General features: G+C 36.2%; 1 long non-coding RNA gene across 2 annotated transcripts; it reads right to left on the bottom strand.

Moving 5' to 3' along the window:
- Positions 1–379: 379 nt before the first annotated feature.
- On the bottom strand, positions 380–2,353 carry LOC127114226 (uncharacterized). Of its 2 annotated transcripts, none has more exons than XR_007800161.1 (4): positions 1,754–2,353; positions 1,294–1,387; positions 893–1,108; positions 380–794 (listed from the first exon to the last, which is right to left on the bottom strand). It is a non-coding gene; the product is annotated as an uncharacterized LOC127114226 (long non-coding RNA). The 2 variants fall into 2 exon arrangements; XR_007800160.1 differs by having other exon boundaries at positions 1,314–1,387; positions 1,754–2,346.
- Between the last annotated feature and the right edge of the window lie 18,190 nt (positions 2,354–20,543).

The raw sequence follows: 20,543 nt of genomic DNA, 5'->3' as shown, positions 1-20,543 counted from the left end.
TTTATCCATCAGACACACAGAGTCAAGTTAAATGCAAAAAAACACATTATAATCGAATTCAGGCTGCAATAGTCAATTTGCACCAATATCAGAAAAGTAGCAGCATAAGATTTACGGCACATGAGCTGAAGGCTATGGTCATTACCTTTCGAAACAGAAGTGAAATAATGGAACTTGAAGTTACCCGCCAACTTGTGTTAACATAACAGCACCTGCAAAATACCAAAGCCATTCAATAAACTTCCTAAGAGTTTCGGACATCCAAATTTTCGAAACAGTAAGGATTTCAGAACTCAAGAAAATTGATTCATGAATCACAACTCACTACAAACAGCGACACGGTTATACAACCCAATACAACACTCGTTGTACATTTTCGTCGCCACGCCTCAGCTTCACACAGATGTTGTGTTATTATTGTTCTGCTATGGAATACTGCGGGAATCATACCATGTTGCTGTGTTACATTTCAACCTGCTGTTTTCCTCTTTCGCACGCAATTAAACACACCGACGCGAGGGGAAATTATTCAAGCTTGAAACCACATGTCAGCTAAACGTTACAACTCCTCGCACTCTTTTTCTACAAGTCATTCCAATAGGTTACAAGCCATATCCTGATGAGCATGTTGAAACCTGCACAACCCAAGAAAAAATCTTTTTGTCACATTGGCATGGTCAATATACTGATAACTTAAGTCAAGACTGAGGGAACATCACAGGCTCCTGGCAGTTCACCATCATATCTACAATCAAACATCAGTCCTGGAAATTGGAAACAGCAGGGAAGCTTGTCTGCAGATAAAAACATTCCATCCATGAATAGGTTTGGTTCAAATGTAAATCCACAATCAAATTGCTTCATAACAGTCGGGAGACTAATTTTTCAATACCTGACCCTGGAGAACGGGACCCTAATTATAGTGATCAATTACTTCTGCAAGAAGGCGATTCAGATGAAACTTCCTCGGTGATTTAGTTTGGCAGAAGTGTGAATCTTGATTCCGGTAAACCATGGCCTGGATCTTGAAGGATGGACCATGTCTCCAACTCAAGGTCCATAGTATTTGATGCTACCGTGACTCATGTTATCTTAATCAACTGTGAACCTGCAGAACAACAATTGACAGCATTAAGAGAGCAATAACCAAACTGGCCAAGAATACTATCATATTAGATCATCATTAACAGTAGTGCGAATGGCTTTTGAATAATTGTTTTTTTTTCGTCGCACCAGTTAATCAAAACCTGCGAGAAATTCAGGGTTACAGGGTAGTAAAATCAAGATTCTTACCATGCCAGATACATTCTTACCACGGTAAAAAAGAGTTGTTGAGGATGGTTACACGCTTAAGATTTTACCAACGAAAACAAATTCACCTTGCCACCTGCATCAATTTAGGTACCACACCAAATCTAGATGAGATTTTATTCTAACGGAAAATCTTAGATTTTGGCTAGCTCACAGGTGAGAGACTTGGTAATTCAGAGCTCTATATAAAGAGTCTCCAATCATTGGAAAAGGGGAGGAAAATTGGCACCGTTACTCTGCAGAAAACAACTCCAAAACACTTTTTAGAGCTCTAAAATTTCTAAGCTTGTTGAGATTTCACACTGAATTTCAACAAGTTTGAGCTAAAAAACCACCATCTATGCGAAACCACCACCTTAATAGCAACCCTAACCAAACGAAAGAAACCTAACAACCATGGAGATTGCGAAGTAAGAAGCCCAGCCATGAATAATGAACCTACCTCATCTGGACAATCAGTTGCGGTTAGAGCACTCGTCGTAAAAACCCAAGCGATAACGCTAGATCTTGGACAGGAGGACCTTCCGATTGGGTAAACCCTCGCCGTTTTTCCCTTTTATCTCGAATGATCCATTTTTCTTGCTTTTCTCGTCTTGATCTTGGTTGAAGAGAACTGATGTCAAGCTTTAATCCCTTTGCATTTCTTTTTCATTCGATCTAGACGTTTGTGTGTTGGGTTTATCGATGGATGCATGTTTTGGGGTGAGGGAAAGAATATTTTGTCTTTGAAAGAAAAAACAGAAGTTGAGCGAGAAACAACAGGAGGAATAAGCATTTTGTTTTCGTTTTGTTTTATGCATCTCCACAACTGTTCAAGTGCTGAGTTTACATTTATTAGTATGAATATTAGTGTGTAAGTGGTAGTATTGCTATGTAGCTATTATGGTTATTGAGTACACAAACACACCGATTCCCAAGAAAATCACGCGTGGCCTGTGTATGAAGCTCAAAGGCCACCTGTGGTGGCACGATAGGGATAGTTGTACAACTGCCCTTTCGACTACTGCTTCGTTACCGAATGTACCACTAGTTGAATTCATACCCCAGTTTATTTTATTTCTTTATAACTTGCTACAACATTTTATTTAAATATTTTGGATAGCAATTTTAGTAAAAAGACATGACACAAGGTCTTATTTGTTTTTCTATTTCAAAAAGATTTTAAGCCTATTTATTTTTAGAATAGTACGATTAAATGAGTAATTGATTTTACTAAAGTAAATAAGTGCTTAATTCATTATGTATCTTGTTACTAAATTAATTTTGAGCAAATACCAAACACTTTTATCTAAACTTTATTGTTTTTGTAAAATCGAATTCAAAGTCTTTAATCGATATACCCCTTTAAACTTTTAAATTAATCTTTGAATGAAAAGGAGAATAGTAAGCTTCCGCTTCACTATCTCTCGACTATTCGAATAATTGGCGTACGCCATATTGCTCGGATTTTCGTCATTCATTTAAAACCCTAAAACTCCATAAAATTAAAATCACTCCCCCAATTAACAATTAATTCTAAAAGCTCTATTAATCTTTGAATGAAAAGGAGAATAGTGAGCATCCGCTTCATTATCTCTCGATTATTCGAATAATTGGCGTACGCCATATTGCTCGGATTTTCGTCATTCAAATAAAACTCTTTCGATCAATACACTCCTCAAAACCTTTTAACATTAATTTTGAACGAAAAGGAGAATAGTAAGCATCCGCTTCATTATCTCTCGATTATTCGAATAATTGGCGTACGCCATATTGCTCGGATTTTCGTCATTCAAATAAAACCCTAATAATCATAATATCTCAAATCATTTCTACAAATTCCAAATCCTTGTAATTCCATATTTCAGATGAAAAAAGGATAGGGGGCGTACGCCTCACTATCTTTCTATTATTCGAATAATTGGCGTACGCCACATTGCTCGAATCTTCGTCATCAAATCAAAACCTATCAATTCAAATACAAACTAATTTCGCAAATCAAATACAATATCTAAAAACATATCTTTTACAATTTAAACCTCGGGTGATAAAAGAGGGGAGGCGTACGCCTCGCCCTCTCTCGATTATTTGAATAATTGGCGTACGCCATATTGCACAAATTATCGACTTCCGACTAAAATACGCTAAATAAACTTGGATAAAGGAATAAGTGGCGTACGCCTCATTATTCCTTGAATAAGCAAGTAGGGGGCGTACGCCTCACTACCGTGCATATTCAACATCCACAAACAAACTTTCAAAATAATTCGAACGAAAAAGGAGTAGAAGGCGGACGCCTTATTACTCCTCGAAAGAATTGGACGATTGGTGAACACCACATTGCTCAATCTCTCGTCGTTCTTCAAAAAACATCTCAAACAAATCAAACTAACTTCTCGCCCCCGAGCGATCGAAACCAACCACACCCAAACACATCAATTCAACTTGTCACCCCCGCGTGACCAAAACCTCTTCAAAAGAACATTGTCAATCCTTTCTAATGCGCACAACAAACCAGTGCTAGAGCCTCCACCGAGAGTAGACAAGCCAGCGTTTAGCCGTTAGAACGCCGACCTACACAGTTGTTCATCAAAACAAAACCCACCAAATATTCGTAGTAGCCCGAACTACGAATGCTCTGATTTCCTTATTGCACTATAAGGATACGTAGGCAGGAGATTGCTGTATCTTCGCGAGCACACTAATAAAAAACCTCTCATTTCCCCCTCCTGAGGTCTTCACCCATATCTATCATCAATTCTAATTACTCGAAGCAAGCAATTAACAGTCAAATAGCAAAATCAGACTAAAAGGTTCCCGTTGAGTACAACGGACGTGAGGGGTGCTAATACCTTCCCCTTGTGTAATCGACTCCCGAACCCGAATATGGTTGCGACGACCATTATTCTTATTTCTAAAGGTTTTCTCGATATTTTCCTATTCCTTCATTGGGATAAATAAAGTTCGGTGGCGACTCTGTTCGAACAACATTTTTCCGCGTTCCATCACGAGGGATCGCATTATCATTTTTTGAGGTGCGACAAAGAGGACACCTGCTCCTACTCATCTGAAAGTGTCTAAAGATGAAAATGGTGTCAGTATGGATCAAAGTCTCTACAGAAGCATGATAGGAAATCTGCTATATCTTACAGCAAGCAAACCTGACATTGCTTTTGTTGTAGGTGTTTCTGCTAGATATCAAGTTGAACCAAAGATCAGCCATATAAACCAAGTGAAAAGGATCCCGAAATATGTCAATGGCACTTGTGACTATGGGATGCTATACACTCATGAATCTGAAACTGTGTTGTCTGGATATTGTGATGTTGATTGGGCTAGAAGTGCTAATGATATGAAAAGCACATTATGAGGATGCTTCTTCTTGGGGAACAATTTAATATCATGATTCAGTGAGAAGCAAAATTGTGTGTCTCTGTCTACTGCTGAAGCTGAAAACATAGCAGATGGAAGTAGTTATTCTCAACTGGTATGGATGAAACAAATGCTGACTGAATACAATGTCTCACAAGATGTCATGACATTGTACTGTGACAACCTAAGTGCCATAAACATCTCAAAGAATCCTACTTAGCACAGCAGGACCAAACATATTGATATACGTCACCATTTTATTAGAGAACTTGTGGAGGATAAGATTGTAGTTTTAGAGCATGTTGCTACTGAGATGCAGTTAGCTAATATTTTTACAAAGGCTTTGGATGCAATTCAGTTTGAAGTCCTAAGAGGAAAATTAGGGATTTGCATTTATGAAGACTTGTAGCAATTAATATGGAGTGGAAAAAGTAAGCAAATTAGTGTCTATGTGGCTAAAATAAAGTGCCCCCTTTATGGTAAATCATCACCTTATTTTGGAAATACCATCTATTCCGTCTTCACACGCTACGCCCATAACCTCAATACCTACTCCAACTCTTCCATCTTCCTGCTCCTTCTTCACAAACCTCTGCTAGGGCAACTTTATTTTTTCCATAAAAACTCCAAAATGTCACAACATCAATATAATTCTGCTTCAAAAAATACTAAGTCTACTCAAAAAGTTAGCGTTCCTCCCATGGACATTCCCGATGATGAGATTCTGGATGTTGTTCCTCTCTCTGTTATTCCCCGCGAGGCCATTGATTTGAACCAACCCATGGATGCCTCAGCTTCTGCATTCCCCAATCAAGGTAACATCTCTAGTATTCCTTCTGGCTTAACTCCTGCCACTAATTCTAAGGAAGATATACACCACACTGATCGTGTTATAAGAAACCTAGTCACTAGAATCCTTAATGAAGGACATTCTGTGAAGGGAGTCTCTACTCCCCTATCTAAAATGTACCCCTCTCCTGAGGTTGAACAACATAGTGAGAAGGATGACGATTCCTCCAGTTCTGAGAAGAACATGGCTGCTGAAGGGTTGTGCTCTCTAGGGAAAACCGTGTCTGAAAAAGGAAAATCTATGGAATCTAAAACGGTCAATCTTTCCCACTATAAGAAGCATGATGATGCAAATGATGTGATTGACCTAGAGGATGATAGGTCTGATGATCAAGAGGATATCTTACTTCATCACTTAAAGCCAAGTGTGGCTAAACGCATATAGACTCGAAAAGGAAGATTTGTGGCTAAACTTATGTCAGCTAGAAAAGTTAAGAAGACTGGTGGTATTAGTCCCTCCAAATCTTGGAGCAAGGTTGAAGTGAAGAAGAGGAAGGTCAGAGAAGATTCTGAGTCTGAAGAGGATGTTGAGGAAGATGTCCCTGACATCTCGCCTTTGAAGAAAACCACTGCTAGGAAGTCTCCTGTTAAAGTTGTTGTTGTTCATTCGGATAACATCTCATTCCATCTTGAGGATGGAGCTGCCAAGTGGAAATTTGTGATTCAAAGAAGGGTGGTTGTGGAAAGGGAGTTGGGAAAAGATGTTGTTGATGTCAAGGAGGTCATGGACCTGATAAAGGCTGCTTGGTTGTTGAAGACTGTAGCTGGGTTCTCTCAATGCTATGAGGGTTTAGTAAAGGAATTCATTGTCAACATTCTTGAGGATATTGCTGATAAGAACAAACAGCAAGGAATTTTGCAAGGTGTTTGTCAGGGTTAAGTGTATCACATTCTCTCCCACTGTTATTAATAATTTTCTAGGAAGAAAAATTGAGGGTGCAGGTGAATTAGAAGCTATAGACAATAAGGTCTGTAGAGAGATTATAGTTAGACAAGTGAAAGGTTTGCCTATTAAAAAGCATCTTCCTGCTGGGAAGTTGACTGTCAAGTATGATATATTGCATAAAATAGGAGCTGCAAATTGGGTCCCTACCAACCATATTTCCACCATTGCTAATACCATTTGAAGGTTTATTTTTGCTATTGGAACCAAAGTGAATTTTTACTATGGTAGATTTATGTTTGAACAAATCATCAAGCATGCATCTACTAATGCAGTTAAGCTGCCTATTGCCTTTCCCTCTATGATTTGTGGGATTATCCTGAATCAACACCCTAGTATTCTGTGCTATAATGACTTATTTAGTAGAAGAAACCTGCTCTGTCTGTGCACTATAAATTGTTTGAAGGCAGTCATGTCGAGGATATTGTTATGACATCTTCCATGAAAAAGTCAGCCTTAAAAGTTGGAACAATTGCAGAGCTTAAGGAGACTTGCAAAGAGCTGGGTGAAGGGATAAGGGTAGCAACATCTAGGAAACAATCGTTGGAAGCCTTGATTGCAAGCTTGGAGCAGGCTGAAGGTGAAAATATTGAACATGTTAAGGAAGCTGAAGCCCACACCTCTAGTGAGAGGTCTACAGACACTGATGAGACAAGTGACAATTCGGTTTCTGGTGCTGATGAAGCTGCAAGCTCAAGCTCTACTGATTAGCTCCCTTGACTTTGGTCCCTATTGATGTGATGGTTTTCTTTGATGTTTTTGATGGATTTCCTTGTTTTTGGTATTACCTTGTTGTTCTATTTCTCAGCTTGCTTACAACTGATTATGTACTTGGTTTTGTAACCCTTTAACTTTTGACATTTCGGTTAATGACTAAATAGACATTTATTTTGTCTCTTTGGTCTCTTTTGGCTAAAAAGGGGGAGAAGTAGCTATAGCTGGATGATGTTTGACTGATAAAAAGAGGGAGAACTGTCTAGTGTGTAGTGGAACTATCTGGTGTGTAGTTGTGTGGCATAGGGGGAGAACTTTGTGTTCTATATGTGTGAAGCAGGTTGGTGCTTGGTGTGGACTAGCTGAAGGGGGAGGTGGTGTGTTTTGAGCACAAGCATTTATGGGTTTACTAGTTATTTTTCTACGTGTATGTTTACTTCTACTGCTGAACTGATACTTTGATTGATTTCCTGTGAACGTATGATCTGATGTATGTGTTAGCCAAAATTTGCCAAAGGGGGAGTTTGTTGGTTCTATGTGTTGGCATCAATTTTTTGGTAAAACTTAATGTTATCACAAGATGTCACGCGTGTTGTCTTGACATGTGATATCAGCTTCCTGCAGGTTGTTTAAATATGGTTGTACAGGAGTTAGCCAAGATGTCAGACCCGATGTTAAGACATATGTGTAGCGGGGTATTCGTTACCATTAGATATATTGACTAAATCCAAGGTAAACCATATAAGTCGAGTCGCCACCACACTTCTATTTATCCAAATGAATGGTTAGAAAGCGAACAAAAACATAAAAGTTTTATCGAATCAAAAACTAGTAAAAATGTCAGAGATCGAGGTAAGGGGGTTAGTTATGCAATGGGAAGGTTTTAAGCACCCAAAACATCCTAGGTACTCCTAGGGAGCCCTTTTCACATTGGTTGTACGGTTGGTATTTTGTGAAAATTTATATTTGCAAACATGATTGAAGAGATGAGAAGAGAATATACACGTTTATTTACATTTTGTGTTTGAATGGATGAACCCATTGCCTACATACCATCTTAAAAAAAGATTAGGATCAAAACCTCGTAGTTCGGGGTAAAAATCTCAAAATGAGTTGGTGAATTGATTGGTCCAAAAGTTTTAAGGCCTTTTGTTATCCAAGGGAGAAAACTCAACCTAAAACCACAAATCCACTATGTGAGGATAGCTTCAACATGCTAGTGAGGGGTTAACCCTATAATAAGCATGGAAGACTCATTGTCCATCACTAAGGATATAGGTGAGCATTACATCTACCTCAAGGATAACTCAAACCTAATAGCCAAAGGTTGTGAAAAAATTTGATTAAGAAAGTGGCCATTGAAACCACAGAAAGGACATTTGAATGGGTTATATTTACCAATGAAAAGTATGTACAAAATGGTCAAAGTTGACTTAGAAGTTCAATTCAAAATAAGTGTTATGAAAAGAAAAGTTTGAAAATCAAAAGCATAAGTCTTAGGTTTCTAATGTTGAAAACAAATGTTAAATGTTTGCACAAAGGTTTTGGCTTGGGTTAGAGTGGAGAGAAGAAGAAGAATGGCTAAAGTCCTAACATACAAGAGGTGAGGGATAAGAAGTAAAACCACAAATGGAGTTCTCTCTTGAGATCATATTGATGATCCAAGTAGCTCTCACCCTTTGGAATAAGCAATCACATAAGCATAGACTCAAGCAACCAACAATCAAATGAACTCTTGGAAAGCTCCCAAATGTATCTTGGATCTCTCTCTCTTAGAATCTCATGGCAATGGTTCCTCAATTTGAATCAAGGTGGAATCCCTAGCACAAGAACACACACATTAAAAGATTCTAGCAAACAAACAAGGAATGGACAAGAAGAGTTTAGAAGTTAGTCCTTTCAATATTATCTTCAACATTAAGCATTCTAAAGGCCCAATGCCTAGTTGCTCTTTGACTTTTATAGCACTCTAAAGGCCCAATGCCTATCTGCTCTTTGACTCCAAATTTGCATAGGGAAAGTCCTAAAGTCTAAGTCCATTTTGTCCAATTCTTTGCATTTGGTCAACAACAATCAAAACAAAACACAAACACAATAGTATATACACAAATATGTGCTCAAGTGAGCAAAAGGAAAATTGCATTAACATAAACATGTGCTCAAGTGAGCAAAGGAAAAAGCAAATGAATAATATATACAAGAATAATAAATTACATAAATGTAAAGTGCAAAAAGTAAAGGTTAATGTTAATGGTCAATGTTAGTAGTTAGTGTGCCATAAGGCAAATTTAGCGCTATGTTAAGCAATCGTAATTGGACTTATGTAGAAGTCACAACTATCTGAGGCCGGTCAATAATAATGTAGGCAACAACACAAGTTAGAAGTCTTGATTAGTGAACCAAGTTCCAACAACTTGCCATGCCAAAAGAAAAAGAGAATTGATCTTGTATTGGTTTAAGTCCTTTGCATGATTTAGGAAGCAACCTATCCCTAATGCAAAGCCATTCGTTTGATCAATTGATCAAGATGAATTAGATTTAAATCAAGAAAGATTAAGCCTCCCTAATCAATGCTAACTTATCAACCTTTAACTCATTGATCAAAAAGAAAAGAAGGAGAAGAAGGAGATGAATAATGGATAATGAAAATGAAAATAAATAAGTGCATTAAATGAAATGGAATGTACCAATCAATAAGTGTTGACCAATGACATTGAGGATCATGGTCAAACAATCAACAACAGAAGTGAGATGAAGATTGGAAGTCAAGCAATGAACAAAATATTTTTGGCATTTTATAATATTTGAAAATAAACTTGAATTAAAATATTAAAGAAAGGTCAAACTTCAAAATCACTTCAAACCAACTTTGAAAGGTCCAAGTGATTTATCCCAAGTTCAACAAGGTCAAACAAAGTTTGACAAAAAATTTCAGCAATTTTAAAAGTCAGAAACTATTTTTAATCAATTAAAAATGAATAAAAATAACCTAATTGAACTAAAATCTCAATTAAATCTCAAATCAGTTAAAAAATTGATGAGAATATTTTTCATAGATCCATCATCATTCAAATAGGTTGAGAAAATATTTTTGTATTTTTTGGATATCAAAAACTATTTAAAATAACCAGAAAAGAGAAAATTCACAAAAAATATCAAATGATGAAATAAAAAATATTAAAAATCATTTTTAGAAACTAGAATTAGAAAGAGAAATAATGCAATTGGTCCTATATTTTTTGGAATTAAAATGAGAGAGTTATGAATTTTTGAAGTTAAATGAAATAAAAGAAATAAAATGGAAATTAAGAAAATCAGAAGAAAAAAAAAGAGGCGTCTGATGAAGCCTCATTAATTGACGTGGCTGATCAAACGCTCCACATGTGCGCGCTCATGGTGATCCAGAGTCAAAGGCGAAACACAATGCATTATTGAAAGTCATAAGAACGAAAGGCTATGATTAGATCTGGGAAACGCATCCAATGGTCCAAATTTGATATGGCAAAGAGACGGTGGTGTACACCACCGTCTTCTCCGGCGAGGTTGCATTTTCCGGTGAGAGTTGCAGAGGTAAAAAACTTAATGAAAACGAGCGATCCTCATATCATTGGAAAGCTAGGGTGATGTACATCACCGCTGTACCATTAGTTTCTCTTCTAGATCCCTATAGTAAGAGAAATTAGAAGGATAAAAATATGGTGTTCATGCTGAACTTCATGGATTTCAACAATTAAGCATTCAATAATGATGCCTCTATAGAGAGGAATTCAGACAACACAATAATAACAAGAAATAGGCAATGTATGATGAGATTCGAAGAGATCAAAGTTTGAAGTAAACCTCTGAAATGGAGAACTTAGGAGCACGAATTCTTGATGTTCAAGCTTGCAGTGTGATCTCTGGATGAAGTGGATGAAGGCTAAGGAACTTTAGATCTGAAATTTCAATCGAGGAGATCAAAATTTAGATACGAAATTTGAGAGAAATTTGAGATTATTCCTTTAGTGAGAGGTTGGGGAATCAATTCAGCAGGGTTTTAGGCGCCTTCAGGTTGAGTTTTGAAGTGAGCAATGCCTTCTATTTATAGATGGAGCTGATGCAAAGTCATGAAGAATTCGTGTGCATGAGAATTGGGTCCTCAATGCATGGGCCTGTACAGGCACATGTGAGGCCCAAAACCTGGTGCAAATGGATGTTGAGCTTGTTTGGAGAAGGTTTGGACGTGTCATTTGCAAGGTAATGGCTTGTACATGAAGCTTCATCATGAATTGCATAATTGTGCCTAAAACTTCCTCTCTTAGAAAATGCCAATTAGGAAATCCAAACATAAGCATATGGGTAATGGTTGGAAAGGTCTTGACATAAGGAACAAGTGTTATGTTGAACAAAAACTCATTTGAAGTGTGGAAATTTATGAAAACAGGCCATGAAGTTCATAGTGTAAAACATGCCTTTGAGAATTTTGTCAAAATGAAACAACTTCAAGCCCCTCTGTTTTGATGATGCAAGCCTCAAATGAAAAACCTTCCAACATCAAAGATGTAGATCGTTTAAATAAAATCAAGATGGGCTTAAATGTTACATCATTTGGATTTTTGATGAAGAAGTTATGGGCACTTGAAGTTGGACTTTTTTGCCTTTCAATGCATTTGGTCCAAAGTGACCTATAATGTTTTGCATTATCACATGTATTTCTTTTGAGATTTTGAAATTTTGTTCAACATAACATTTGAAGTAGACACAATACTATTTCCAATGCATTTGATCCCACCTCAAAATCATAAACAATTAATGAGTTATGTTCTTGGGAAGTTGACCTAAAATTAGGGTTTCAGTCAAAATAACCTATAATGTCTTGGAATGGATGACGATCTTCCAAGCCTCAAATCAATTTTTGATGAACATTAAAGTTGTTCATATAGTCCTTAAGAGAATTTTTTATTTTGGGATCATCTCCATTTGACCAACACATGAAAAGTTAGGTCTCAGTGCATTTCAAAAATAGTTAGATGAATTGACTGATCAACTTTCCAAGTCCACAACTCATATCTTGATGAATTGATGATTGAGGACACTTAAATAAGCTCAAATATGCATGAAATGATGAATTAAAGAACTTCCCTTGATTGTATTTGACCATGGGCTGAGGTTGCTTCATGAGCAAGGCATTGTGGATAGACAGATGAATTAGGGTTTCCTTGAGAAACCAACCTCAAACCTTTTGACTTGTTTTGATCAAAATGATGAATTGAGATACTAGGGAGGCATATTTGGTGGATGAGAGCGTTGGGAACCATTGTCATGCTTTCTTTCATCTTCTCTTGGCCATATTATTGCACAAAGGAACCACCTAGAAGCTTTTGATCTTGTGATTGCTCAAGCTACAAATAAGAAATGGTAGTGACATATTTTTGTGCTTTTGGTTAGTGTATAAAAAGGGAAAAGCAACAATATTCAATTCAGGCATGCTTGGTGATCCCAAACCAAATCACAAGAGATACCACCCAAAGGTAAAGGGAACCTAGATGCTTATGATCCTTGAGGCTTTGCAAATGCAATGTTATGATGCCATGAGGGATCTTAGGGTCAAAATTGGGGTCTTACAATATGCATACAGAACATTCAGTCTGAATGTTACGTGTTTTGTTGTTGCGCTTTTCATGCAAATCTTTGTGTGCTTATGTGGAGATTGCATGCGCTATTCAAGGAGTAATTCTATTTAAAACCATAATGTTCTATTTTCCAAAAAGGAATGATTAGTTGTTGTTTCTTAGGAGATACGCAATTAAAATAGAATTAGGGTTTCATGTTGCCCAGGCCGATTCAAAAAGCTTCTATTTAAAGGCCATGTAAAACCTGTTTTAGATACACAAGATACTAACGATGAAGTGAGAGAGTTTTAGGGTTTTAGTCTTGTGTGAACTTGTGAATTGTGAGCCATTCATTCACCTTGTTGATGTATGAATTGAACTGAGTTTTGTGTTGTAATTTGTCCACTCTAAGCTTTGAAGTACGAGTGTATTTGTTTACTTGATTGAAGCTTTTAAGCAAGATCAAGTATGTGTCCTTGAAGTGTGTCTTCTTTCTTTGTAGTATTTGTTCTTATATCACTGTTGTGATTGAGGGGGAGTGAGTAGGGTCTCATATCTAAGAGTTCTTAGATAGAAGTCACATGGGTAGAGATTAGGTGAAAAACTGTAACTTGATATTGTTTACTGAGAGTCTTTCAACTAATTCTGTTTAGTGGATTTCCTTCCTGGCTTGGTAGCCCCCAGACGTAGGTCTGTTTGCACCGAACTAGGTTAACAATTGATTGTGTCGCTGTTTCAATTGTTTATATGTTTTTATCCTGTTTATATTTCACTTGTTGTTCAGATATTAGTGTCGTGACATTACCTTCGACATCTCATATCTGATACCAGAATTTCAATTGGTATCAGAGCAGGTATCTTGCTCTGGTTCTGGGTGAGATCTTGGGACGTTACTTTCTGGTACTATGGATAGAGACGGAGGATCTGTGCATAGACCACAATTCTAGATGGATCTAACTATGACTACTGGAAGCCTCGGATGGTAGCCTTCCTGAAATCATTGGATAATAAGTGATTATGACCATAATTCAGGTGTAATTTTTTACATAGTACTCTAACTTTTTCTTTTTTAACTAACCCTTGAGTGAAATCCATGAAAAACTATGCCACCCAAAGTAAAAGCACAAACAAGTTTACTCGTCTTCTCTCTTCCATTAATTTGAAACTTTTTTCTTACTCTATAAGTGACCACTATTTTCACTATCTTTTCTTTCACATTTTACACTAAGATAAACTTGTTTTTCTTTTTCATTTCTCATGTAATTTAGAAAAGAAATCATAAACAAATTAAATAGAAATAGAACCTGAGATACAGAAGCACGTGGTGAGAGAAATCTAGTTAATTTTTCAAAACTTATCAATCTCTACTAATTCTCCCAGATCTTGTATCATGGCCATGACATATAAACCAATGATTTCTTCATGTACGAGTAGCTTTAATTTTGATTACCAAAGAAGATTTCAGTAAATAAGATGTTGTTGGTACTATATTAGTAATTTGATAAAGAAAGTGGCTTTATTATGATAAAAAAGTTTCATGATGTAATGATTCTGCGCATATTGTTTTGATGAGGGGAAAAAATTTCTTTTACATGAATTTGGTAAGAACACGTCTTTCCTTTTTAAAATAAGATAAAAGCAATATGCATGCATGTGATTAAATATAAACAGTAAATGTGTTTGTGCATACTCCACAATTTAAGGTACAAATAAATTTGTCACAACTCATACTTCAGCCATCAATTAATATTGAAATTGGAAAGATGATAGATGAATAGATAAATTTGTGACCCCTAGATTGTACTATGATTGATGCTTTAGGAAAATATGGATTACAAATAGAAGATTGTTTTATTAGTAATATTTATTTTTGAAATGTAAAAAATATTCCTAACTTAAAAAAATATACAAAAAATTAAAGTTAATTAGTTAAAGTAATATAAATATTCAAATAATCTATTCAATCTCATTTATTAATTTTCTATAATTAATAATTATTTTTAATTTAATTATTAATATAATTCAAGAAAAATAATAATAATTAGATTAAATTAACTTCATTTCATTTTTATCATGAATATAGATAAATTATATTTATCCATTTTGTACAATATAAATAGGAATTTTATTTCATAGACTTATTATTGTAATTCATTAACTTGATTAAATTTATTTTTCATTAGTTATCTTTATTAAAAAAACTATCAACCTAATTCATAAAATTATTTAACCAAAATTCATTTTACACATGTAATTTTAAAATTAAAAATATCAACTCATATGTTCTCCTTTACTACTTTATTTAATTATTAGCCTACTATTATTTTTTAACTCATATACATGTAGCTAACATATTTTTTCTTGATTTCTCTTCAATGGAGAGAACAAAAGTGGACCCCACAGCATTCTCCCCTATTTATACCGGTCTCCAAGGAGAAGAGAGAGCTATCTCAGAGCATATATCTCTCTTCAACTTCTCTCTACTTAATCTCTCTTCTATAAGTGTCAAATGTCTGTATTATCTATTTTCATCTTGATATTGTTTTGCACTGACTGGTAATATTCAATAGGTTGGTGAGCCAAATGGTCAACCCAAACACTACCTTTAATAGCTTTTTAAGATCGGTATTCAATATTATACTCGGATAACAACATCTGCCAACGAGCAATCATCCCAGTTAAAGCAGGCTTCTCAAAATTGTACTTGATTGAATCCATTTTGGATAACAATCAAGTAGTATGATTCAACGTATACAGGCATAGACGCTTAGCAGCCCAAGCCAATGCGTAACACGTTTTCTCAAGCATAGAATACCGAGTCTCACAGTCGGTGAATTTCTTATTGAGGTAGTAAATTGCATATTCTTTCTTCCCAGATTCGTCTTGCTGACCAAGAACACAACTCATACTCTCTTCAAGCACAGTCAAATAGATGATCAAAGGTCTTCCTTCAACAGGCGGAGACAGAATCAGAGGCTCAAGCAGATACTTCTTGATACTATCAAAAGCTTTCTGGCAATCTTCGGTCCAATCACAAGACTGATCTTTCCGAAGAAGCTTGAATATACGCGCACATATGGCAGTCATATGCAAAATAAATCTTGAGATATAATTCAAACGGCCGAGAAAACCTTTGACTTGCTTCTCAGTTTTAGGCGCAAGCATATCTTGTATTGCTTTGACCTTGGCAGGATTAATTTCAATACTCTTCTCGCTAACAATAAAGCCCAACAAGTTACCAGAGCGAACACCAAAAGTACACTTATTGGGATTCAAGTAGAGGATATACTTCCTCAAACGCTGGAATAATTTCAACAAATGCTTAACATGTTCTTCTTCATCACTTCTTTTAGCAATCATATCATTAACATAAACTTCAATCTCTTTATGCATCATATCATGAATAAGAGTGGTCATAGCTCTCTGGTATGTTGCATAAGCATTCTTTAAACCGAAAGGCAACACTCTGTAATAGAATGTTCCCTAGGGTGTAATGAATGTGGTCTTCTCCATATCTTTAGGGGCCATCTTTATTTGATTATAATCGAAAAATCTGTCCATAAACAAAAAGATTTTGATTTAGTTGTATTGTCTACCAACATATCAATGTGTGGTAGGGGACAAGATTTATTCAAATCTCTATAATCAACACACATGTGGACTTTTCCATCTTTCTTCGGAACAAGCACAATATTGGCCATCCATTGCGGATATTCGGAGGTAATAAGAAAACTGGCATTAATCCGCTTTTGCACTTCCTCTTTAATTTTCATTGCCATATCAGGATGAGTTCTTCTCAACTTCTACTTGACTGACGGGCATTCTGGCTTCAACGACAATCTATGCTCTACAATCTCAGAATCCAAGCCAGGCGTGTCTTGATAGGACCAAGTAAATACATAAGAATACTCTCAAAGAAGATCATTCAACCCGTTCTTAGCTTCTGGACACAGTTGAGACCCAATCTTTACTTCCTTCACATCATCATTGCAACCCAAGTTGACTAGTTCAATTTGTTCTTCAAACGACTTTTTCCTCATGCTTAAGTAAACAGGATAACTCATCAGATACTTCTTCGTCATCATTCTCTTCCTCAGCTTCAAACACAGGGAAATCAAAGTTTGGAGAGGCAGTAGGATCATTATATTCAATGGGTTTGAGAACGAACCTGCATAATGATTTGATATTTTGATTTTTGAGAAGTGAAGTGCAAACAAATATTATGCAGATGGAAATATTATTATTTATTTATGTTTTTTGTGATTACCATTTTCAGAAAAAGCAAAAGGTAAAGATAAAATATCATAGATGTGGATGAATAAAATTGTATTTCATTGATGATAATAAGGAAAATGCCCCAATAATGTTCACTTCTCCCTTACGCATAGGAGAAGGATTTTTTTTTCTAAAAATAATAAAAAAAATTACTTAGAATGGTGAATGATAGTAGGAACATCAACATCAATCCATTTTTTGTAAGTCTGGCCATGCGTTATAGAGTTGGCGCAAGCTTCGTCTTCGTCATTGTCTTCTATAATGGCAACCGAGTGTTGATCATTCCCATGAATGAACCCTCCACTAGGGAAAATTGGTAGCATAACCTTGACTTTGGCGTTGAATGGCCCTGGTTGAAATCCCAGCCCTGCTTTGTTTTTGTTCTTAGCGACCTTTCATCGGTCACCATTCTCACTATGTTTTCGTTGCTTATCCGACAAGAAACCAAGGATTTTAAGATACTGTGTATGCATTATGGTACCTTTAAAGTTAAGTTTCATACTCGTAAGTTATTTAAGAATTTTTATTAATTGTCAATTTTATTTTGTGTTTTGGTGATTTTACGCTTTGGTTGTCGTGTTTATGCCCTCCAGGTCCACGGAGAAGATCCAATGGGCTCAATGCGAGAAAGTGGAAAGTTCCGCCGGTCGAAAAAAGAAGATTTCAGAGTTCAGGAAACCTGACACGGGCACCCGTGTCAGGAGGAAGGCCAATAAAGAATAAGTAGTGCCCAAGACAGTGGCTTGACACGGCCGCCCAAAACGCTAATTTTCCATTTTTCAGGCTTTTCCACCGGGCTTAAGCTGCAGGGACGTTTTGGAGATTTCCACCTTCTGCCAAGGGATATTCACTATATTAGGAGAGGTTTTACAAGAGAAAAGATAGTTTTGGAACGAGGCGAACACAACATTGTCAAACAAACAAGGATTACAGAGATCAATGAATTCGGAGAGTGGAAGGTTTTCATGAGCGGAAGCTGTTGAAGATCCAAGTCATCCAATTACTTGTAATGTGTATTTTTTATCCTGAATTTATTTTGAACAATCTGAGTAGCTAAACCCCTAAATGCTACGGGGTGTCCCTGATTTAGAGTTGTAATGACTATGAGTTTACGATTGCATTTATAATATTGTTTTTACGATAATCTTTTGATGTGTCTAATGCTTTCTCTTTCGGACTAATTGAGATTGTTGTATGGTTATCAATAAGTCTGGACTTCCATTGATAAGGTTTGCATAAGATTACTCTGCATTAGATATCACCCTATATGAATAAGAGCATTCTTGATATAATAAGAGCTTAACTTCACCCTAATTGCCTATGGACATAAAAATTAGGGTAGAATGATTAAAGGTTTTCTCACCAAGGACTTGCGAGAAAATACCTTTGAGAACTGATAGTAATTGATATTTGTTGATGCAATAGTGACTTAGATTTGTTACAAGGATAAATCATACACCATCCATGGCATTATTCCTCTTACCTTGCAAACCCTTATTTTTCATTATTATTTTCCTTTGCCTTTATTTTTAGAATTTTGAATTTAAAACCCCAATTATAATTTTGTGTAATTGAAAGATGAATTGAACTCAATATTAACTTGCAGTCCTTGAGATCGACATTCGGGGAATTTCCCCTTTATTACTATAACAGGCAAACTAGTACACTTTCTATTTTTCTGATCAAGTTTTTGGCGCCGTTTGTAAGAACAAAATTAGTTCTACAATAGAATTCCAGGATTTTGATGATAACGAAAGATGAAACCAAAAATGGCACCCTAACAAAAATTATCTAAGTGTGCAGGACTCTGAACAGCAATAAAGGAATCTGATTGTTTTATCAGATACAAACTTTGATCAGATACAAAGCACTAGAAGATCAGAAACATCTGAGGAAGAAGTGCGCTCAAGAAGTTCTAAATCTGAGCAAAGCAAGACAGTAGAAAGAACCAGAAGCTCTAAACATCCACTGGACTTAGTTCTAATGATCTGGAAGACCAGTACTCTGAGAAGCTCTAATGTAACCTCAACGTAATCTCCTTCTGACGCAGAACTCCGAGATAACAAAGACTCTGATGAAGATTCACTAAATCCAGAAAGAGTAACGGAAAGAATTTCTTCAAATGGAAAGGAAGTATTTTTAGAAAGAAATTATTCAGGGAGACAAATTGGTTATGGCAAGAAACACAGAAGTAATGACATTGAATGCTCATCAAAGGCCAATATTTTGTCATCACTCCAACGGTCCTTCTCACCACTATATAAAGGACAACCTATTTCATTGAGAGACACAACAACGCACAGAAAATTCTTTACTTTCTCTCTCAGTTTTTCACGAGCTGCTGCTCATACGTGAAAATCCTTGCTTAAATATTCTGCTATAATATTTGTTTACTCTTAGAAGCACCTTCTATTACAATTTTTATTTTGTCTAAATTACTTTTGTTCCTCAAGTGACTCTGCATAGTCTGTATACTTGAGAGGACTAAGAGATTATTATCTTAGATGTTTGGTTGTATTAATCTTTCAAGATTAGTGGATTAAGTCCTTTTTGAAGGAGAAATCACCTTGGCCGGGTGGACTGGAGTAGCTTTGTGTTATAAGCGAACCAGTATAAAATTTTGTGTGTTCTTTCTTTTGAAAAAGCTTTTAATTTCTAAAACAATTCAAACCCCCCTTTCTTGTTTTTCTCACCTTCAGTTGGTATCAGAGCTTCGGCTCTATTATTGATTTTCTAATCAAACACTTAACAGTGTAGAGAGATCCAGAACGAGGAAAACTAATGGCCAACACCAACGAAAGAGATAGTTACAACGCTAAGCCTCCAGTCTTTGATGGAGAGAAATTTGACTACTGGAAAGATAGAATTGAAAGTTTCTTTCTGGGCTATGACGCTGATCTCTGGGACATTGTCACAGTTGGATACAAACCTCCTGTAACAGATGCTTGAGTTGCTATTCCCAGAAGCAAAATGACAGATGATCAGAAGCGCGAATTCAAGAATCATCACAAAGCCAGAATGATACTTCTCAATGCCATATCCTACAATGAGTATGAAAAAATCACCAACAGGGAAACGACTAAAGAAATACTCGACTCCCTAAGGATGACTCATGAAGGAAACTCTTAGGTCAAAGAAACAAAGGCTCTGGCTCTAATTCAGAAATATGAAGCCTTCAAAATGGAGGATGATGAAGCTGTAGAGGTAATGTTTTCTAGATTTCAAACTCTAATTGCAGGTCTCAAAATGCTAGATAAAGGATACACAATTGCGGACCATGTCAAAAACATAGTCAGAAGCTTGCCAAAGAAGTTGAGACCTATGGTCACAGCCTTAAAGCTATCAAAGGATTTGAACAACATCAGCCTTGAAGAACTTGTCAGCTCACTCAGAAGTCATGAGATAGAACTGGAGGAAGATGAGCCTCAGAAGAAGATCAAGTCTGTAGCACTAAAATCCAGATCTGAAAGGCACAAGTCTGACAGAAACAAAGCCTTCCAGGCCGAAGA

The sequence above is a fragment of the Lathyrus oleraceus genome, unplaced genomic scaffold, assembly GCF_024323335.1.
Source record: "Lathyrus oleraceus cultivar Zhongwan6 unplaced genomic scaffold, CAAS_Psat_ZW6_1.0 chrUn0430, whole genome shotgun sequence".
Lineage (NCBI taxonomy): Eukaryota > Viridiplantae > Streptophyta > Magnoliopsida > Fabales > Fabaceae > Lathyrus > Lathyrus oleraceus.
Note: the sequence above shows the minus strand (reverse complement) of the source record. Positions and strands in the feature narration are given on the sequence as shown.